At 45.1% G+C, this 20,089-nt stretch overlaps 1 protein-coding gene and 1 long non-coding RNA gene across 3 annotated transcripts in view; one reads left to right on the top strand and one right to left on the bottom strand.

The window, feature by feature from the left end:
• The window catches only part of Wwox (WW domain containing oxidoreductase), a 925,836-nt gene that overhangs the window by 698,399 nt on the left and 207,348 nt on the right, over nt 1-20,089 (top strand). The gene's annotated exons all lie outside the window — the stretch shown is intronic.
• Nucleotides 2,415-16,682, bottom strand: LOC127671985 (uncharacterized). The gene is made up of 4 exons (XR_007974812.1): nt 16,575-16,682; nt 13,431-13,512; nt 12,283-12,424; nt 2,415-2,725 (listed from the first exon to the last, which is right to left on the bottom strand). It is a non-coding gene; the product is annotated as an uncharacterized LOC127671985 (long non-coding RNA).

The raw sequence follows: 20,089 nt of genomic DNA, 5'->3' as shown, positions 1-20,089 counted from the left end.
GTGTGAGTAAAATCTGCCCAAAGGATCTTTGGAAAAAAGTGTACCAGGTGTGCTGTGACATCCGGGTCCCATGAGACAAACAAGGGGTACAGGGTTAGAGTCCCAGGGAGCTGGGGCCAAGATGGTCTTGTCTCCACATATGCATCCACAGTTCCTCTCTAGTTTTTGTACTTCCAAAGTATCACACCACCTGTAGGAAATCCATTTTTTTTACTGCAGTGTGTGAGTGTGAATCAGAGCCAAGACCGTAAAAAGTTTATCTCAAATGGGTAGAGCAGGTTGCATGTCAAACTGGACATTTTTGCCTTCGCTTTTTATAATTTACTTTTTTTACTACTTTTGTTTGTTTGTGATATTTACCAGGGTGAAAGTGGAGAATGTGACTTTCCTCCAAGCCACACTGCTGTCCCTTCTGTGGGGAAATAGTTACGTGGGACTCACAATATGCCAGGTGGGGCAACATAGAACAATGTCCCTTTGAGGTCACAGGACCACTTCATTATCATGAGCTGCTCTCCCTCTTTCTCTCTCTTTCCTTCTTTCTACCTCCTTTCCCCAAGTATGAGCGCATTGGGCTCAAACATGTCAACAGCCAGGGGCCTTGCCACAGCAATAGAGATGTCACCTGTCTGGGGCTGGAGACACCAGAGCAGGTGTTTCCGTGGGAACTAGGGTCCCCTTGCACCCCACACCTGTCATCTTGAATCCTCTCGTGGCTAAACTGATTCATAACTCAGTCACGTCGCCCCCAGCACGAGCCCTTCAGTTAGATCCCCTCACTAAGAGCTTAAGTCAAGGGATTTTCAAACTGCCGCTCCATTTATTTGAGTGAACTCCTCACTCAGAAAAAGCCTTTCAGCTTTTTTTTTTTTAATTTTTATTTTATTTTATTTTTTAATTTGGCAAGCGCCCCATGAACAAAGCCTCTGGGAGGGAAACCATTAGGACCTGAATCTCAAAAACTTCTCCCTACACGGGGCTGGCAGTACACTTCTCCCTTGCCTGAGAAGCCGCAGAGAAGGTGGTGGCCGTGGCATTGCTGGTGGTGGGTGGGTGGGTGGGTGGGTGGGCTGCGGGGCCGTGACTAATCCTCTCTCCTTCTTGTTTGTGCGACTGCTTTGCTTACTGCCACTGCATCAGCACATTCCACTGCCAGTCTCGGTACCCGCTCCTCTCGCTTTCATTCTCCCCGATGCATCTCTACGGTTTTCCCAGGCCACAGAAGCTGTTTGCTCTGCAAGCGACACGCCTCGTTCAGCTAACTCAGATTGCCTGGCTCTCGGACTCTGAGACTCTCCTCTTCTACCATGTATTATTTAGCTCCATTGTTCCTTAGCGTGCCTCATCCCTCACAAGGTAAAAGAAATTCCGTTTGGTCCCTTTTCAAACTGCCGGACTGGCTGACTGAAAGCACTCAGCCCCAGTCACTTCTAGAGAATCTGGTTCCTTATTGAAATGGTCCTTTTAATGTCATCTTTAATTTAATCAGATAGTGTCATCAAAATAACATTTACTCTATTACTGCAAATTCCCTGCATTATTAACTAGTGTAACTAGACCCCCCCCAAAGGGGGGAAAGATAGTACAAGCCCCCATGGAAATATAGACTAACTGTAAAAATGGCTACAGCTCATAGACATTCTATATTTAATTTGCAGTCTCAAAGCACTCTCTATGGAGAACTTTTATGGTTCTGAAATAATTTAAAAACACACTTTACTACAATTCGTAGCAGGTAGGTTTTTTTCCCCAGTTTGGAAGTCATGGCATCTTGTAGTTCCCCGAGTAACTGGAACAGTGGTCTATTTTTACCTAGTAATGCAAAACATAGTGGTCCATTCCCATATCAGGAGTAGCACAGCCAAAAATTTCCCGGTTTCCCTTAGGCATGCCCCCCCCCAAAACCCCAAATATAAAGCACATGATATCGGCTGGTGTCATCAGGATCCAGTTATTTAGATAAATAATAACAACTTGTCAATGGCACTTGGGAAAGTGATTAGAACATTCTGGTCATAGCGTAGGATTTACAAGCTAGAAAGGGCAATGCAGTTAAAAAGATCTCCTTCTGGTCTGGGGTGGTGGTGGTGGTGGTGGTGGTGGTGTGTGTTGTAGAGGTAGGTGGGTAGCTAGGGTTTGCTGGTCACTAGCCTAGCTCTAGATTCAGTGAGGCCTTGATGAATGAATAAGACTGAAGGGTAACAGAGTAAGACATGATGACTTCTACACGTGCTCACTAGCATGTACACAGGTTCACACGCCTGCATTTAGACGCATGCACATATACCACACCCACACCACACATACATACATACATACACACACACACACACACACACACACACACACACACACACAATCATTTTTTTAAATGTCTTGACTAAAAAAAAAAAAAAAAAAAACTGTTTCCAGGTGGTGGCACAAGCCTTTATTTCCAGCACTTGGGAGGCAGAGGTAGGCCATCTCTGACTTCGAGGAGAGCCTAGGCTACAGGGTAAGTTCCAGTATAGCCAGGACCACAAAAAGAAAGCTTGTTTCAAAAAACCAAAAGCAAAACAACCAAACAAACAACCAAAACCCAGCAATGGCAACAACAAAAGAAGAATGTATTTGTTGCATTCTGTTTTACAGGTTCCACACACCACAGTAGAAAGAACTCCAAACTGAGTGGTAAGAGTGGTGGGCTCAGAGCCTCAAGGTATCTATCACTTCTTAATCTTCTCATCTGTGGAAAGAGAGAGTTCCAAGATATCAAGCCATTGGCTGTCTTGGAAACCCATCCTCCCACTTTTCCTTGGTATCAAGAAAGGCATCTTCCAATCAGGAGTTTTATCAGAACTTGGCACTAGCTACTTCCTTTGTACAGGATGGAGGTATCATAGCAATAGAGCATCTCTACGGCGAGGCTCCCCGTGTCCTCGTTACTGGGAAATCCCTGCTCCTGTAATGATGTTGGGCAAACTTACAAGAGCAAATATCGAAATAAATTCATTTGTTTTCCCAAAGCATGTTTTTTAACCTGTTGCTATACTTGCTATCTGATTCTGCCAACTGCTGGGTAAGGCCCTGAGGCGCAAAGGCAGAGAAGGGAAAGAGCTCTGTCAGATGGAACTTAGAGTCTACTAAGGGACACAAACATTTGACAAGATATGAATACTGAAGCACTTCAGGTGTTATGATGGAAATTGTGAAAGTGAGCCATGTGTACATACATTCATACATACATGTATACATACATACATATATGTATACATACATACATATATACATACTTTTCATCCACTCACTATATTCATCCATCCATCTAGTTATCCACCCACCTATCTACTAATCTATCTATTCATCTCTTTCAACTATTTATCCACCCATCAATTCTTTTACCTGTTTTTAACTATTTATTCATCCATCCATCCATCCATCCATCCATCCATCCATCCATCCATCCATCCAACTGTCCATCTACCCATACATCCATCTATCTGTCCCTCCACACATCCATGTATCTACCTCCAGCATGTCAGAACTAGTGTTGATAATTCTCTAAGTGATATAGAGGTGGATTCCTGGGATGAAGATGGAAGAGCTGATTAAGATTTGCAGAGCAACACAGTAGATGTCATGAAACTAATGAGACCCTATAAAACATCATATAAAAGGTCAGATAATATGGAATAATGAGTCTGAGTGGAAAATGTAAGAGCTCTCAGTAAGTGAGTATGTGATGCATGGTGGGTGAGACATTATATGTTTGGGGGGGTGCATACGTGTGCAGGTACACATGCGTGCACATGAAATGAAAGCCAGAGGTTGACCATGGGTGTCCTTCAGTGCACCTTATTTTTGGAGACAGTCTCCTGTTGAACTGAAACTTACCCAACTAGGCTAGGCTGGCTGCATCCAAACTTCAGGGATCCTCTTGTATCTATATCCCCAGTGCTGGGATTAAACGAATTTATCATCATTCCCAGGCTTTTAAAAATTAATTTTTGACAATAACATATATGGATATAATATATTCTGGTCACCTTCATTCCCCCACCATCTCTTATGTCCCTCCCATTCCCACAACCCTTCCCACCCAGTCCCCATCCCATTTTATGGTTTTTTTGTTTTGTTTTGTTCTGTTTTGTTTTGTTTTCATCTTTACTTTGTGGTCTGCTTGGTTTAACCAGTAGCACCCCAACGGGCATAGGTGTAAGAGCAACCCACCGGAGCTTGAGGAACTCACCAGGGTGCTGACTTTTTAATGTCGGCCCCCAGAGATTGAACTCTGGAGCTCCTGCTTGCCTGGCATGAGCTTCATCATCTGAGCTACTTCCCTAGCCCTAGACTGGCTACAAGTTAGGACAGAGGTCACAGGATGAGTGACACGGTATGAAGTTTGGAATTACGAAGCAAGGCCTCGATTGAAGCAGTGAACTTCATGACATCCATGTCCCAATGTAGAAAACTCTCTGGTGCTTGAGTTGTGATATGTGACCCCAAACTGGCTCTCTTTTGGGTCAGAGATCAGAGATATCCTTGCCTTCAGCTAGGACAAACAGAAGCACAGGGACTATCTCTCACGAGCCTTTGGCCCACAATTTGTGTGAAGTTAAATTCAAGCTTGTTGTTGCAGAATGACTGGCCTTCTTGCCCCTCTTTAACAAGAATAGAGTTGTTCTTAAACAGCTGCAATATATAAATGAAAGGAGGCTGTCCCCACGGACAGCTGTCACTAGCTTTGGGTTAAGGCCACTTGGGAGTGCAACAACTCTCCAGTTCCTTGAGTTTACCACAATGGAGGAAATAAAGCCATGGTTTAGCAGATTCTGCCTGATTCCCATCTGCATCACATTCAGCTGGAAGAAATGACAGTTTTTCTCCAGCTTCTATGGTCTTCTATGGAGAGAAAGAGAATGAGACAGGGAAGTTCTCCAGGGCACAATAATTACAATAATTCCCTGGGTCACCAGCTCCTGGGTGAAGTGACTCTGGTAGAGATCTACAGTGGTCAAACCCAGAAGAGCGCGTTTAGTTTTGGGTTCTTTTCTGTCAGGCTGCCTCGTTTCTTTTATTTCTTCTTGTAAATCCACCACTGTCAATTATTGAATCTTTGTCTCTGTGGCCATCGTTCTGTACAAGCAAAGCTACTCAGACAGATCTCTGTTCAAAGAGCTTCACAATGGATGGGGTTTGCTTTGGTACCCAAATGCTCTTAGTTCCTGGAAACTGAAGAATCTATAGTGTATTCTCCTGAGAGTATCCAGGGAGTGGGGCGGGAAAAGAAATTACTCACTTGTAATTGGCCGTCTCAGAAAGTAATCAGCTCCATAGATCTGTGCTGGCTGACCTGCAAACTCCCGGGACTCAGGTGGTGCCTGTTAAAGGAACATGGTCCCTGAAAAGAGTCTCAAATCACAAACTCTGGGGCATCATGGAGTCATTCTCTCCTAAGGCCCATGTGATCCTTCACGTAGGGAGAGTGATCACAGGCAGTAGAAGGCTTGCATAAGTTACAGAGACCAGTGGAGGAAATGACTATTATAAGTGCTCTGAGTTTTTTTTTTAATGATAGTAGTATAACTGAATTGAAATTATATAGGTGAATTGCTACAAAACTCCTCAATATAGAGGGATCTATCTATCTATCTATCTATCTATCTATCTATCTATCTATCTATTTTTAAGCAGCAAAGAAAGTCCAATTGCTGGTGTTGCATAACGATAATATTAAGTAACTATATGATTGATGGATGCACAGATAGTTGAATAGGTCAATGGATATTTGAAAAAATATATAAGCAGATGTATGTTTGTACAGTCATATGGAGGGATTGCTGGGTGGATGAACAGATAGGTAATGTATAAACAAACAAACGGATGGATGGATGGATGGATGGATGGATGGATATATGGGTGTGCAGGTGAATGGACATACAGATAGCTGTATATATTAAGAGACAGATGAATTCCTGGTAGGTGCATAGATGGGTGCATGGATAGGTGCACTGATGTACAGAATGAGGCATGGAAGAGTAAGTCATATCTAGATTATGGGAGGTGGATGCATGAATACATAGTTAGATGAGTGGATGGATGAAGCAGTAGATTGACAGAGAGGATGGAAAAAGAAACAAACATATGTATTTTCTTAAAGATACTCTTCCCAAAAGGTCCTTGATCCTGAAACAAACAAACAAGATCTTAGTTTCATTAGTGTGAGTGTGTGTATATGTGTGTGTGTGTGTGTGTGTGTGTGTGTTATGCACATGTGTATGTAGGTGCCTACAGAAGGTGTTGGATCCCCTGGTGCTAGAGTTGCAGGTAGTGTTGAACCACCTGACATAGGTGTTGGGAACCAAGTTCTGGTCCTATAAAGAACACTAGTTCTCTTAACTGTTGATCCACTCATATCGTTCTGATCTTGCAGCTTTTGTTGAACAAGACAGTGCCCAAAACAATCTTCTTAAAATAAGCATGTTTTGGAGCTTGCTCCCACATAAGTGCATTCAGTGAGTATGGAGAGAAACAAGGAGGTTTTGCAGTTTGAACGAGTACCGCAAGTCCTCCTAGTGCAGACTTTAACCTGTCACTTCTACTCTGACACCATGGCTACAGCTACTTTCCCTGATAATGTAGCAGATGTCATCTTTGAGTTACCCTGCCTTTAGGTTATTTTCAAACTTGTACCAAAGCAAACCAGCAGGAATTAGGAATAGACCCAGCAACCAGATCTTTGTCACCAGAGAAAACTGTTTTGTTTTGTTTTGTTTTGTTTTGCTCTGTTTTGTTTTTGGAGACAGGGTTTCTCTATGTGGTCCTGGCTGTCCTGGAACTCACTCTGTAGACTAGGCTGGCCTCAAACTCAGAAATCTGCCTGCCTCTGCCTCCCAAGTGCTGGTATTGCAGGAGTGTGCCACCACGCCCGGCTCAGAGAAAACTGTTACATCCACCAACAGGACCTCCTTCCAGGATGTCCCTGATGTTTTCTATCTGTGACCCATTGATCAGGCCAAGGAAAAACTTTGGAAAGGGCAATGAGAAAGATTTGCCCTCTCCACTGAGCTATCTCCTGGAACAGGGAGGGAGAGCCAAGCCTTTGATAATGGTATCTACCCAACAGGTGATTCTCCGGGTGGGTGTGTTAGAGATGGCCTCTCTCTACATCCTTACAACAGTCTCACACCAGAGGGAGGGGATCTGGGATTAGAGAGAGATTCTATTTGTTTGTTATGGAAGCCACCTGTTTGTAAAGAAAGGATGAGAAGACTCCGAGGCCACGGGACAAGGCCAGGAGGATGAGTAGTGTCATACACTCATGATTTCCTCCTAGGCCAAGCTTGCTCTCAAAAGATGACAGCCATTTTCTAAGAATAAGATAGTATGCTGCTCATTGCATTTAAAAGCTTAAATAATGTATTCTGCCAGACAATTCTCTGAAATGATTTTCCAAGTGACTGCATCAGAAAGTGCCCAGAAAGAATGAACTGGCACAGAAAGAAAAGGGCATTCAGAAACGGAGAGCTGTTTGAGTCAGAATCTACACCGAGATGTGTCTTACCCACGGTGAGGTACTCACACGCTAGGCGCACAGCTCAGCGAGGTGCAGACTTGCTAATGTACCCATGTCAGTACACCCCTAGATGAAGGCACGGAGCACTACCAGCACCCCAGGAAGCCCCCTCAAATCCCTTTCTCACCCATAAAGCCTCTCTGTCACCATGACCAACTAGAGACTATTCTGATTTCCAGGCCATCTTTTTATATTATCATTTTAAAGATTTGGGTGTTTGTGTATTTGTTTGCTCGTTTGTCTATCTGTGTGTGTGCATATGAGTGCAGGTACCTACAGAGTCCAGAAGAGGGTGTCAGATCCGCCGTGGCTAGAGTGACAGTTTGTGTTGAGTTGCTCAGCATGAGTGATGGGAACCAAACTTAGGTTCTCCCCAAGAATGGCATGCGCTCTTAACCACTGAGCTACCTCTCCAGTTCCATAGATGGTCAGATTCTCAAACCTTGGGTGTTAGAGAAATGGGATCCTCTGGCAGTCTATTTAGTCACTGACTGCTTGTTTATTATAACTCTGTTGTGGGGCTGTCCCACAGTATTTCATTCTTTATTGCCACATAGTATGCCAGTCTCCCAGCAGTCAGCTATAGTAAAATATTTCACTTATACACACAAATTGAAAGCACTATCTATTACTCACACATGCACCACCTACAACCTGTAAATAACATTGCGCACGCGCGCTCTCTCTCTCTCTACCTGCATCTCTGCCCACTTATCCCTTCCATCCACCCATCAATCTACCTTCCTTTCAAAGTCCATTTCTGAAAGCAGTCACTTCACTTCTAAACACTAAAGAGGGCAGATCACAATCACACTATTGACCCAGAGTCAGACATTTGCTTATGGCTGTTGTGTTGGGATACGCTCTTTCCCCTGAGTAGTTGCAGTGATGTAATGTTAAATCTATTAAGAGCCAACGTCTTATTGAGTCTGGATGTTGTACCTGATATTGCACTAAGTAACAAACACATGAGCATGTCTTGTCACTTTTTTTTTTGTTTGTTTGTTTGTTTGTTTGTTTAAGAAGCGGAAGCTTAGCCTTAAAGAGGTTGACTTGCCCAAGCTCATAGGGAACTTGCATCAGCCCTGAGTGAGGGATGTTTTTCCAGAACCAGCCACCCTCATGGGATTTGCCTAAACTAGGTTTCATGTGAATCCCATTTTCCACTTTCATCTTTGCCTCTTCCTCATTGGAGCCTTTAGGGACCTCAACATTATCCACCAGTAACACAGACACAATCATAACAATGTCTTTAAGAACAAAAACAAAAAAGGAAATACCGTTGATGGGCCTTCAAGATGGTTCATTGGGTAAGATAGTTTGCTGAGCAAACCCAACAACACAAGTTTGATTCCCAGGTTCCAAGATGGAAGGAGAGAACAGACTACTGAAACTTGTCATTTGGACACACACACACACACACACACACACACAGTAATTATAAATAAAAAATGTCTAAATCACTCTTGGTCATTGAGTAGATTTTAAAATGCCTAATAAAATAAAAAAACCTGCCCATTCAGATTTACAGTCTAGTGCTTTCCAGTGAGAGACTCTTGGTCTGCTGATATCTGCAGAACAGATGTCCACACCACTCACTCCAGTGCTGTTGAGTTTCTGTGCTCAGGTTGAGGCATCATCCTGGTCACTTTGTGATGTGACCCCAGCTAATCAGCTCACTCTGAAAACAGGGACCCTGTTCCTCTCTGTCTCCTTGGTCACCAATGGTCTTGTAGTGTATGGGTTATTTGTTTGATCGTATCGTGGGTACAGGAGCAGTCCCTAGATCTAACAGTATTAGATTTTCCCAAGCAGGGTCGCCCTGGTTCATACAACTGAACGAAGCAGGTGATCGAATTTGGACTCAGATTGCTATAAAGTAGAGCTGGAGGAAGGAGGAGCTGTGATTTAGTTCTGAGTCTGAGAACAGGTATGGATAAGCTATCTGCAGGGGGATCTGCCTGCTTCATCAACTCTGGACGGATACACTGTGCGATTAGGCTGGAGAATAGAACGCCTTTCCACTTGCAATCTCTTCCTTTCCATGAGCTAAAATACCCAGCATTATCTGCTCAACTGACATATTAAAACCCACAAAAAGAACATATTTTTCCATGTGTAATATCTCAGAAGAATCAGAAGCAAAAACCAGAACCAGTTGAGTTCTCTCAAGGCACTGCATTAGGAGACTGTGGCCTAAAGTAAATCACTCAACCAAAGAGAAAGATCTTTTTTTCTTAATACATCTGAACGTGGCATCTAAACATACTAGAATTTTACTCTGTAGAAATTTCTAATTTGTTTCTCACCTTTACACGATTATATAGTTTCATTATATTATTAACACTTTACAAATTAATCGCTTTTGTTTTTCTTGTTTATTTATTTATTGTCAGGGGAGTCGGGAGAAACATGGCATGTGTTGGATTTTTTTTCCTGTGATGTCAATCCTAGTAAATTCATTTGAGGCTCTCCAGCTTGGAAGCAAGTCTTATCTCTCCAACCCTTGCTTGTTTTTAAGCCAGAGTCCCACTCTGCAGCTCAAACTGGGTTGAAACTTACTGCATAGCCCAGGCTGTCCTCCAACTGACACCAGTCCTCCTGCCTCAGTCTTCCAAGGGCTGGGATTGCAGGTATAAGCTCCCACAGCTGGCATGAGGTTCATAGTTTTGTGAAGGCTGTTCTTCATTCCTTTCTTTTAGTTGTATTACGTCATTGTTTATGTCTTGCAGTACTGGATAGAGCCAAGGATATTACATATACTCCTTGAGAGCTCTACCACTGGTAGGTGTGAAGCTGTGCTATAGTGTCCTGGGAGAAGGAAGATGCCTGAAGATCTAGAACCTTCTCTCCCTAGCCTGATTCCATTCTCTGACTTCACCTTTTACTGAGCAAGTGGCCTAAGACATTAAACACATGTATGAGACTGTAGACCCTTCTGCTCTTCTGAGGTCTCTGAGATCACAGTGTGGGACTTACTCATCTCTTTATTTTAACTCTTTGCCCGAGTACATGCGTAACCTATAGGGCAGGATTAATGTGCAGGAATGAATGAATGAATGAATGAACAAATGAATGTACATCTAAGTTATTTCTAAACTAGCCCAACACCATTTTCCTAGCCTAGGGAATGATGACGCCCAACCCCAGACAGAACTCACATGCTCTGGACTGCGTACCGGAAGCAGATGGACATAGTCCTTGTAGCTAATACTCAGGGAGACCCGGTTCTGGAAGTGACCATACGACACCCCCAGTGAGCCCTCACCAGCATCACAGACAACTGTCAGTCTGTCATAGATGACGTATATATGGGCATCATCATACTGTCTTAATTTCCTATGTAAAGTCTAGCACCGAAGCCCTGGGGTCTCCTTTTCTTAAAGCCCTGTGGAAAATCAGGGCACCGACAGTAGGCACCACCCCAGCTGGGGATGCCAAGGACCGGCCAGGCAGGGCCCATCATGCCGTACTTCCTTTCATCTGCCCTTTCCAGCTCTGCTCATTGGTTTTGAAATCATTAGTATGGTGAAGATGAAAGCCATTGGAGATAGCTCCCAGATTGTTTCGTTTTATTATGTTCAATTGGATAGGAGCCGAGCCATTTGCAGAGTGCAGTATTACCATAAGAAGGGACTCCGAATGTTTGTCACATAACCAACCCCTTTGTGGGTGAAGACAGTTTCTTAAAATTAAAAGGAAAGATAAGAAAGAAAGAAAGAAAGAAAGAAAGAAAGAAAGAAAGAAAGAAAGAAAGAAAGAAAGAAAGAAAGAAAGAAAGAAAGAAAGAAAGCAAACAAGCAATTGGGCTACTTAGTCCTCTCCCCTATTTTAAATTTTTAGTTACATTTACTTGTGTGTGTGTGTGTGTGTGTGTGTGTGTGTGTGTGTGTGTGTTATGTAGAGGGGAATGCCCATTAATGCCTCGTCAAATCTGTAGAGAAGTGAGACGATGCCTAAGGTTTGGGGTTAGTTCTCTCCTTCCACCGAGTTGGACCCAGAGATCAAGACAGGCCCTCAGGTAACAAGCACCCTCACCTGCTGAGCCATCTTCCCAACCCTGTTTTTCTGTCCTCTTGGGTGTGTAGCAAGAAAGAACATTCTCTGATCATATGGAGTCCTGGGAGCCCAGTGAGGAGCTCGACTGTGGGACGGCCCTCCTTCCCTTCCCACTTGGAGCCTTTATTTGACAGTGTCACTGGGAAACCTGGTTTATCCCTGTGGGAGGGGAGCTGGAGGAGAGGCGGCCGCCCGCAGCATGGGCCCTACTACTTTGGGCATTAGTTCGAATGGCAAGTTCTAGAATGTTCCTTAGGTGTGTCACGGACCAAGTTGGGTTCTAGCCCTGCAGGAGTCCCACACTTTATCCAGAAGCCAAAGCATTGCAGCCACGAGGAAGGCTGCTTAGCGATGAGGCCAGGTGCTGTGTCTGTGAGTGTGAGCAGGGAAGAGTCACCCACCATCCAGACAGGTGTGGGTTACTTTATGAGTAGCGGTGGCAAAGGAATTAATGGAAGCAGCTTAATGGAAGAAGGGTTTCCTGGGGCTCACAGTTCCGGGGATGCTGCCCTTCATGGCAGGAAAAGCCTAGGGTGTGAGAAGCGTGAGGTTTGTGGTGCTTTGTGTCACATGTCCCAGTAAGTGCAGGACTAATGCTGGCGTTCAGCCTGCTAGCTGTTCATCCAGTCCTCGGTCCCAGCCCATTGGATGGTGTTACTGACACTCACCATTGGTTTTCCTCTAATCCTCTCTGGAAATACCGCCCACAGACGCAATTCCAGGGTGATCCAGGGTAATTCTGGATTCTCTCAAGTTGACCAGGAAAAATCTATCCTCACAATTCACCACATTAACTGGAGCAAACAGTTCCTTGAAGGACAGAAGAAAATGAAATGGGTACCGCGTGAGCCAAGCCTCTCCCTAGAATGTTCCCCTGCACGGGGTTCTTTGTGTCAAGTTGAGCTCTTGTGGGTTAGCCTTCCCTTATGAGTTTGGATTGAAAAGCTGACTAAGGGATATTATAAGCATATCTCCCCAATTGCATTAAAGGGAACGTTAACAAGACACAGCCAGCCCATCTCCCCTCTCAGAACCTCAGTTTTCCCATCTGTACAATGGGGACAAGTGCACAGGAACTGGGGACATTTCCTGAAGCTGCACCACAGCCCTGCCTGCGGTTGCCCAGGAACCTTCCCTAGTCACCTGTAAGTTTAACTCAGATGATAAAGGTCTCTCCCTACCCCTGGAAGCCTCAGAGCTCTCAGTAGAGAACAGGTTGCTGCCCCACCCCCCATTCCCAGGGAGAGGGAGGCTTGGGCAAGTGGCAAAGCTATGTCACATGGCAGAGTCACTTCATTTCCAGATGAGCTGTGGCTCCCCAGGGACCGTCACCTGCTGCACTAGGGAGAGGGGGCATCCAGACAGAGTTCATTTAAATGCAAGTAATGTTGCCGTTTGTACCATCGGTTGCTTAAGATGTCTGCTGTCTGCCGTCTGCAGGGAGTCTCACAGTATAAAGGAACGGAGAGGAAACCAGGAGTGCTTTAAACCGGTAGCCGCTAAGTGAGCACCATGTAGTTCAAAGCTGGATCTTAATCAGACATATTTACATCTACAATATTTTACAAATTAAAAGCCACAGAGATAGTAACCGAAGGGGTATTAGCAAAGCGGGATGGGAGGGTGGGCAAAAGAACTCGGACCTCAAAGAGAGCCTGGCTGCTCAAGAGCCAGGTAATGAACTTACTGTCCTCGCCGGGTGTCTAAGTGGTTGTCTAACTTAAACGGCACATGTCCACGGCGCGCTGCCTCGAGTCCCACCACGCGCTTCTGTTTTAGCGACAGAACCTGTTATGCTCTTTCCCTTCCAGCTTACCTCTCCTCGCTGCCAGCAGGCCACCAATGTCTCCTGCATTTTCATGTCCCTGTTTCCTTTCAGTTCATTATGCCCTGTGATTCTGGGGAAACGTGGAGAAGAGAAAAAAAAAAAAACCACCTGGTTCTTTAGTTTAATTAATGGCGAACTTCAAGAACAGGCCCATTTAATAAATCTGTTCTCAGGACTTAACAAGTCTCTTTGCCTTCAAGGGTCTCCTGTCATTTTATTCGCCAAGGAGAACCCCCACCCCACTCGGGCCCCTGTTCAAATGGCTGAATAATTGACAAAAACCACAGGTAAGGATAGAGCCCCATAATTGATTTGTAAGATCCCTTCCTTCAGACCCACTCAAGAGTTAATATTTTTTCCTGCAGTTGGGACTCAGCTGTTATTTCTACTGGGATTAAACAGCTGTCAGCATTGTTAATGGCATCAGATTCACGCGTTAAAATCATTCCGCTCCCTTCCCGTGGAAAGTGGGGTGGTGGACATCTCTGCCACAGCCGCACGCCACCCCCCCCACCAACCCCCAGTGAAGGAGTTGAAAGTCTTAGGAAAGATAACAGCCCTTATTACAAAACCACAGACCAGAGCTCCCGTTGATGGGATCTCATAATGAGTAATTAAGCCACTGTGCAAAAAAGCCTGGCTGTCAGGGTGGCATTTGGGGCCTGCCTTTCCCTGGAGGAAGCAGCTGGGTAAACCAGGAAGGCGATAAAAGGAACGAGGGGGGGGGGGAAACAGAATTCTTTTAGAAAGTAGCCTGACTTTTGAAGGAAAAAGCAAAAACAAACAAACAAACAGAGCCAGGAAATACTGAACACATTCCGAAGGAACTCTTAAATGCCCTTGGAGTATCTGCCATTTTGTTCAGACAACTGCAATAGTATATCGACGACGGGAAACTAAGAAGCATCCTCTCTTTTCTGCTCTCCCACCTCCCTTCTCCCCCTCTCCCCTCTCCTCTTCACTCTTCCTCAGTCTCTCTCTCCTCGTTCTGTGACAGTATCAAACCTCTAGGCTGTCCTTGGCCTCCCAATGGACCTATCTTCAGCTCATGAAGGCTGGGATTACAGGAATGAGCAACATCAGGACCCTGTACCACAGACGGCGGTCACTCTGCCAACTGAGCGGAGTCTCCAGCCCTTGTGTCCCTCCTGGTCTAAGCCTCCTGAATTATTATATTATTACTCAGGTTTCTTGTTCTTTTCCTTGCTTGCCTTGTGTTTATCCATTTGCTTTTCAAAGTCCTCTCTTGGTAACAGAAGTTTCAAGGTGAAAAAGCAAACAGGAACATTTCTAGGTGTCTTGAAGGACAGAAGTACAGATATAGGGCTCGGGGTTGGGCTTCTGGGCTGAGGGTCCCCACCTCAACAGAAATGGACAATTCCTGGTCTCCAGCCGGGAAAACTGTGGAGGTTTGTCTTTATTTCCTCTGACTTCTTTATCTCAGTGCGCATAGACCAGTCCTGGGGCTATGTTAAGGGACATTGATTGCCAGGGTTGCTTTCCTTTGACAAGACCAAACTTGTGCCACATTTGTGTTGAATTCTAAGCTTTATACATTCTGTCCTGCACTGAGATGATATAAAGTCATTTCCCCATCTGTTGCCCCGGATAAGCACAGTAAATACCATACACGACGCCACATGTCTCCAATGCCACTAAAGATGAGGCGGAGACAGGAGAGTTGCTGTGAGTTTGAGGTCTGTCTGGGCTACCTAATACATGACAGGCCAACCAGAACTAGAAAGCAAGACTTTGACAAAACAAACAAACAACAACAACAAACAACCACCAACAAGAAAACCAACCAACTAAACTAAACCAAAACTAAACCCCAGAAAACAAAGGCAGAAAGCAAGGGAGGGATGCACTGTGTTCTCACAAAGCAACTGAGTCCAGAGAATCTCAATCTAGTTAATACTTTGTAAAGGAAGGGAGGGAAATGGCAGCTCTTTGGGGTTTATGTTGAAGAAGCAGCCTTTTAGATGATTCTGTAGCAAGACACGCTACAGATAAATGAACCATCTTCCAGATAATAACCTAGGAGGGCTCCGTGTGTCACACATCACACCAATAAACATCTTAATTGAACAGCAAGCGTTTGTCTCTCTTCCATTCCTCACAGGCACGGGCATCTGCAGAGTCTTAGGAAAGGCCAGGCAGGGTTCCTCAGAAGCTGGCTCCTCTAGGACGTGTAGCCTCATTTTCCAAAACTAGATTGAGGATGATGTAGGGACCCCGTAGTGGGTAAAATCATCAGCCGAGATAACCACCCCTTCTCCACGTGTGTATAAATAAAGATGTGTGATTTGTTAACAGGAGATTGGTTAAGCATTTACTTTGGTTTCTATTTAGAGCAGGCTTGAGTGGTGCCAACACTTAGGGACTCTGGTGAGACATTGGTGGTCTAGGCCAAAGAGCAGGGCGCAGTGTTCTCTGGGTCCACATTACAGTGTGCAGCTAGCACATGATCAGACCCCAAGGACTAGAGCTGTTTGTCCACACTTGGAGTAGCCCAGTGTTGATAGTTCTACAAGTCGATTGCCTAGCCTAGACAAGGGTGTTGTCAGCAGGCAGCAAGGAGCCAGTGGAGCCTGTGAGCAAGAGGATTAGTGCCATATAGCTGTCTTGCAGTCATGGGGGAGGAGAGCTAAGGCTCACGGATCTTCAAGCCCAGGAGGACCCTTGGTTATCTAAGGGCATAATCTTCTCTTGCCAGCTGCCTTCTGTCTCTCTGTCCCCTGACCCTCTGCCCGAACACCCCCGCCCCCCCTGCCCACCAGTGCCTGGCACCCTCCTGCCTGTTACTCCACAGTGCTTGGAAATTTTTTGAAGCCTCTTTGTGAGGATTCCCAGCATTCCCCCGGGGCGCGTTTGGCTAGTGCCCCTCCTCTGGTCCCGGAACACTGAAAACTCTTATTATCCCACCCGGGTGGACTTCAACATGGCCCCTTCATTATTCACCCTTGCAAGCATCACAAAATTCTTGAGGTAGCACAGGCACTTAAAAGTCATTTCCCAGGTGGAGGAACGGACCCACGAGCAAACGACTGAAGAGATGAATGAGTGTAGCCTTTGCCCTTGCAAAACTCCGCGCGCCCTTTAATCTTAGCAGCATCTGTGAGACACACCTACCTCTTTCTGATCTTCGTTCTCAAGCAGTTTTGAAATGAGAACCAAAGCAGCAACTTCTGCTGTTGGTACCCCAGGCCCTCACCCACTCCCAGCACCCAGGCCTGTGTGGTCAGGATCTCGGATCCGGAGCACGTGACGTGCGTGGGTCTGTGAAGAACGGAGCCACCCAGCACACGGGGGTGGGGGTGGGGTGAAACTCGAGAGGACGACTGAGCAAGTACTTTCTGTAGGCACCCAGGAGGCAGAGCAGGAGAGGCATGACGTGGAACAGAAGTGGCACCTTGGGCATTTGCAGTTCCATCTGGGTCTCCTTTATGGAGCCTCAGCCGGGAAGCAGCCTGGCTGCGATTTCCAAACTTTAGCATCTGTACTAGAGAAGAGAAGATGAGCTCCTGGATTACTGTGATACCAAAACCAAATAATAATAATATTAATAATAATAACACAATAATAATAAATACCTGAGCTTAACAGGTAACATTTGGTCTTGCCTACATTAAATCTCTCCATTAGAAATACTATTTAAAATGTTTGGTTTTTTTCCTTCCTCTTGGGACCAGTCTTTTTCTTTTTTCTTTTTAAACATACTGATTTTAGATCCTTTAGCTATACCCAGAACTAAGGACAGTAGATCATGTATTATTCCTACCTGTGGCTTTAAAAAAAAAGATTTATTTATTTATTATATGTAAGTACACTGTAGCTGTTTTAAGACACACTAGAAGAGAGCATCTGGTCTCATTACAGATGGTTGTGAGCCACCTTGTGGTTGCTGGGATTTGAACTCAGGACCTCCGGGAGAGCAGTCAGTGCTCTTCACCGCTGAGCCATCTCTGCAGCCTGTCTTGGGACCAGTCTTACTGGGTCTCCTTCATACTTGGTTCCCATGGAAATAAAGGGGCAGCAAGATGGCAGAGTCATCTAAGATGTAAGGTCCCTTCCACCATTGTCCCGGACCTCTGAACAGCCAACTGAAGTGCATGGCTGACAGCTGCCCTCCGTTTTCGTTTACCTTATTGCTTTGCATCTAGCATGTCAGCTCACTAGAGAAATGTCATCTGGCCAGGGACAGTCAAGAGTCACCTAGGTCTCAAGACAACAAGGCCACTGTCTATGCTATGCTCTCCATGCAGCTCTAGGAAGCTGATCTGTCTCCTTTGGTCCCTAGGACTCTGTTCCCTTTGAGTCGAGTATCTGTCTGAACCCTCCCCCTTCCAACAATATATATTCAAGAACTAGGGATCCGGGGGAAGTGGTGGCAGGGGTATATACAGGGTGTGTGCTGGGAATGAGGGGATAGTGCTTGTCTGTAAGGCACATGCTCTGGTATCTCTGTGACCTTCCTTGGAGAAGCAGGCACCCTTGCAGTGTCTCCCGAAGACCCCGGGTTCCAGCAGATGACATTGATTTGCCTGGTTAGTTGTGACCTCAGAACTTCTTGGAAGCGCCCTTCTTTCTGCCCCAGCCCCGAAGCAAAGCAAAAGGCAGAATGTGGCAGAGATTAACTTAAGAAGGCCTGCTCTGCTCCTCTAGAATTATCTCACTAAAGCCCTGCTTCGTTCCTTTCTTAGAGAAGCTTCCAGTCCCTCTTAGTATAGGACGCCCTGAAAAGCAGGCACAGATTCTCTCTGAGGATGGGAAGGCTTTGCATTAAAAAAAAATAAAATAAAAATCCATGTCACTGTGGAGCATTCCCAAAACAAAAGAGAAAACAGACAGAAGTGAAACACACCATTCACATTTCCAGTCACACCCTCTATATGGAGTTCATTTGTCCATTTTACTTCTAGTCTGTTTTTCTCTCCTGTTAGTTGGGTATTGATTTGCTTCTAAGCAAAAACTACCGCCATTACTAGCATACCATTATCAGTGACAGGGTGAGAACTTATGTCTGCTCAGGGCAGGTGGCCGGGACCTTCCCTTTCCAGCTGCTTGGATTCTGAGACCATGTATTAGACAAGGGTTTCTACTCTGCCAGCTTTTACACGGTTCTGTGTTTGGGACAGGGCAAGAGGTGTCCTTTTTCTCCTGAAATCAGCTGAAGTTGGCTGAAGTTCTTGTGGTGTGTGTAGACAGAATCTTTACGCCTGGAAAGGGGAAACTGATAGAGCCTTCTTGACAAAACCTCCCGAAGGCATCGACAGAACCCTTCTCTAAGAGGGCATGCAAACAAGTCTCAAGGGCATTGGACAGAACCCCATATTAAGGCTGTGTGCCATCACCCCTGAAACAGAAGATATCCAAGAACCTATGGTGGATCCTTGGCAGCATGGGATTTCCCTTATTTGTCCAAACAGGGTTGGTAACTCCAGCAGGGACTGTAGGGTGGTCAGCTCATGAACACCCTATTCCCCGATACTCATCTTAAATCTACACAGTATCCCTTGTTACTTCCAAGCCTCCAGTTTGAAATCTTTACTATGTGAGAGGTCATATTAGCTCTACGGAAAGACTGAGGCCATGTTCCAGATGTGACTCATCTCCTTCACAGCTGTGAGTCCTTTATTCCTGGTAAACTCTTCCTCTACTGAGTTTTACTCCCAACAATGCCGCTGGAATGGTTTCAGTTCTCTTGGCTCTAAGAAGGTCTGTAAAATACCACTGGTATTAGCAACACATAGACAAACCTCAGTTTTCACAATTGTGCTGTGTGACTATCTGGCTATCTAACCACAATTAAAATACCCATTATTTATTTAGTCAGTACAGTGTACCTTAAAAAAGAAGGAAAGAAAACAACCTTTTCTATCTCAGGCTCCTTGTTGGTGACAGGTGCCCCGTTATAGGAACCAGGTAGCATTTCATACCAGGAACCAAAATATTGACTCCCCAAAAAGAGGCTAGATCTACATATTTTCATCTTTCAAAAGATGAGACCAATAGACTTGGATTAATTTCTAAAATTGTAGCTGTTTGAAGAGGTATTTTTGCAGGACCTTACTTTCCCCACTTAAAGCAGAGGAGCAGGTTGGGACAGTCTTGAAGTTCCTCTATAGTTTGTAAGAAATTATATAACCCTTTAACGTTCCAGGATTGGCCTCAGTGAACAATATACACGGGCCACCCCATGTCCAGACTTTGTATTTCCTTCAGGATAATGAAGCAGAGTCCTATGAGGCCCTAGGATTGGTCCTGCATTTCGCCTTTTGTGCGTACAGATCTGTACTAAGCAGTTCTTTGACATGGGACTGCTTCTTAGTGCTAGACTATGGTACTGTCTAGACTTTGGAATCCTCATTAAGCCTCTTCCTGTGTCTTGGTATTGAGACAGATCCTAACTGTGAGGTCGGTCTCTGCTCTACAGAACTTTGCTGACAGCTGATGTCTATGTGGGTCATTGCGGTAGCCTGGTTGTATCAGGCTTCTCTGAACTCTCTTATTAGGATGTGTCTGTGCTTGCTGCTTCTGCATCCACCATCTCAGGATCTTTACACGGATATTGAAAAACACAAAGGGAAAACAAGATGCTAACAGAGGTCTTGAGAACACAGTCAAGGGAATCAGGGACAACACAG

The sequence above is a fragment of the Apodemus sylvaticus genome, chromosome 21 (genome assembly GCF_947179515.1).
Source record: "Apodemus sylvaticus chromosome 21, mApoSyl1.1, whole genome shotgun sequence".
NCBI classification, from domain to species: domain Eukaryota; kingdom Metazoa; phylum Chordata; class Mammalia; order Rodentia; family Muridae; genus Apodemus; species Apodemus sylvaticus.
The sequence above is the reverse complement of the archived record's forward strand: the minus strand, read 5'-3'. Positions and strand labels throughout refer to the sequence as shown.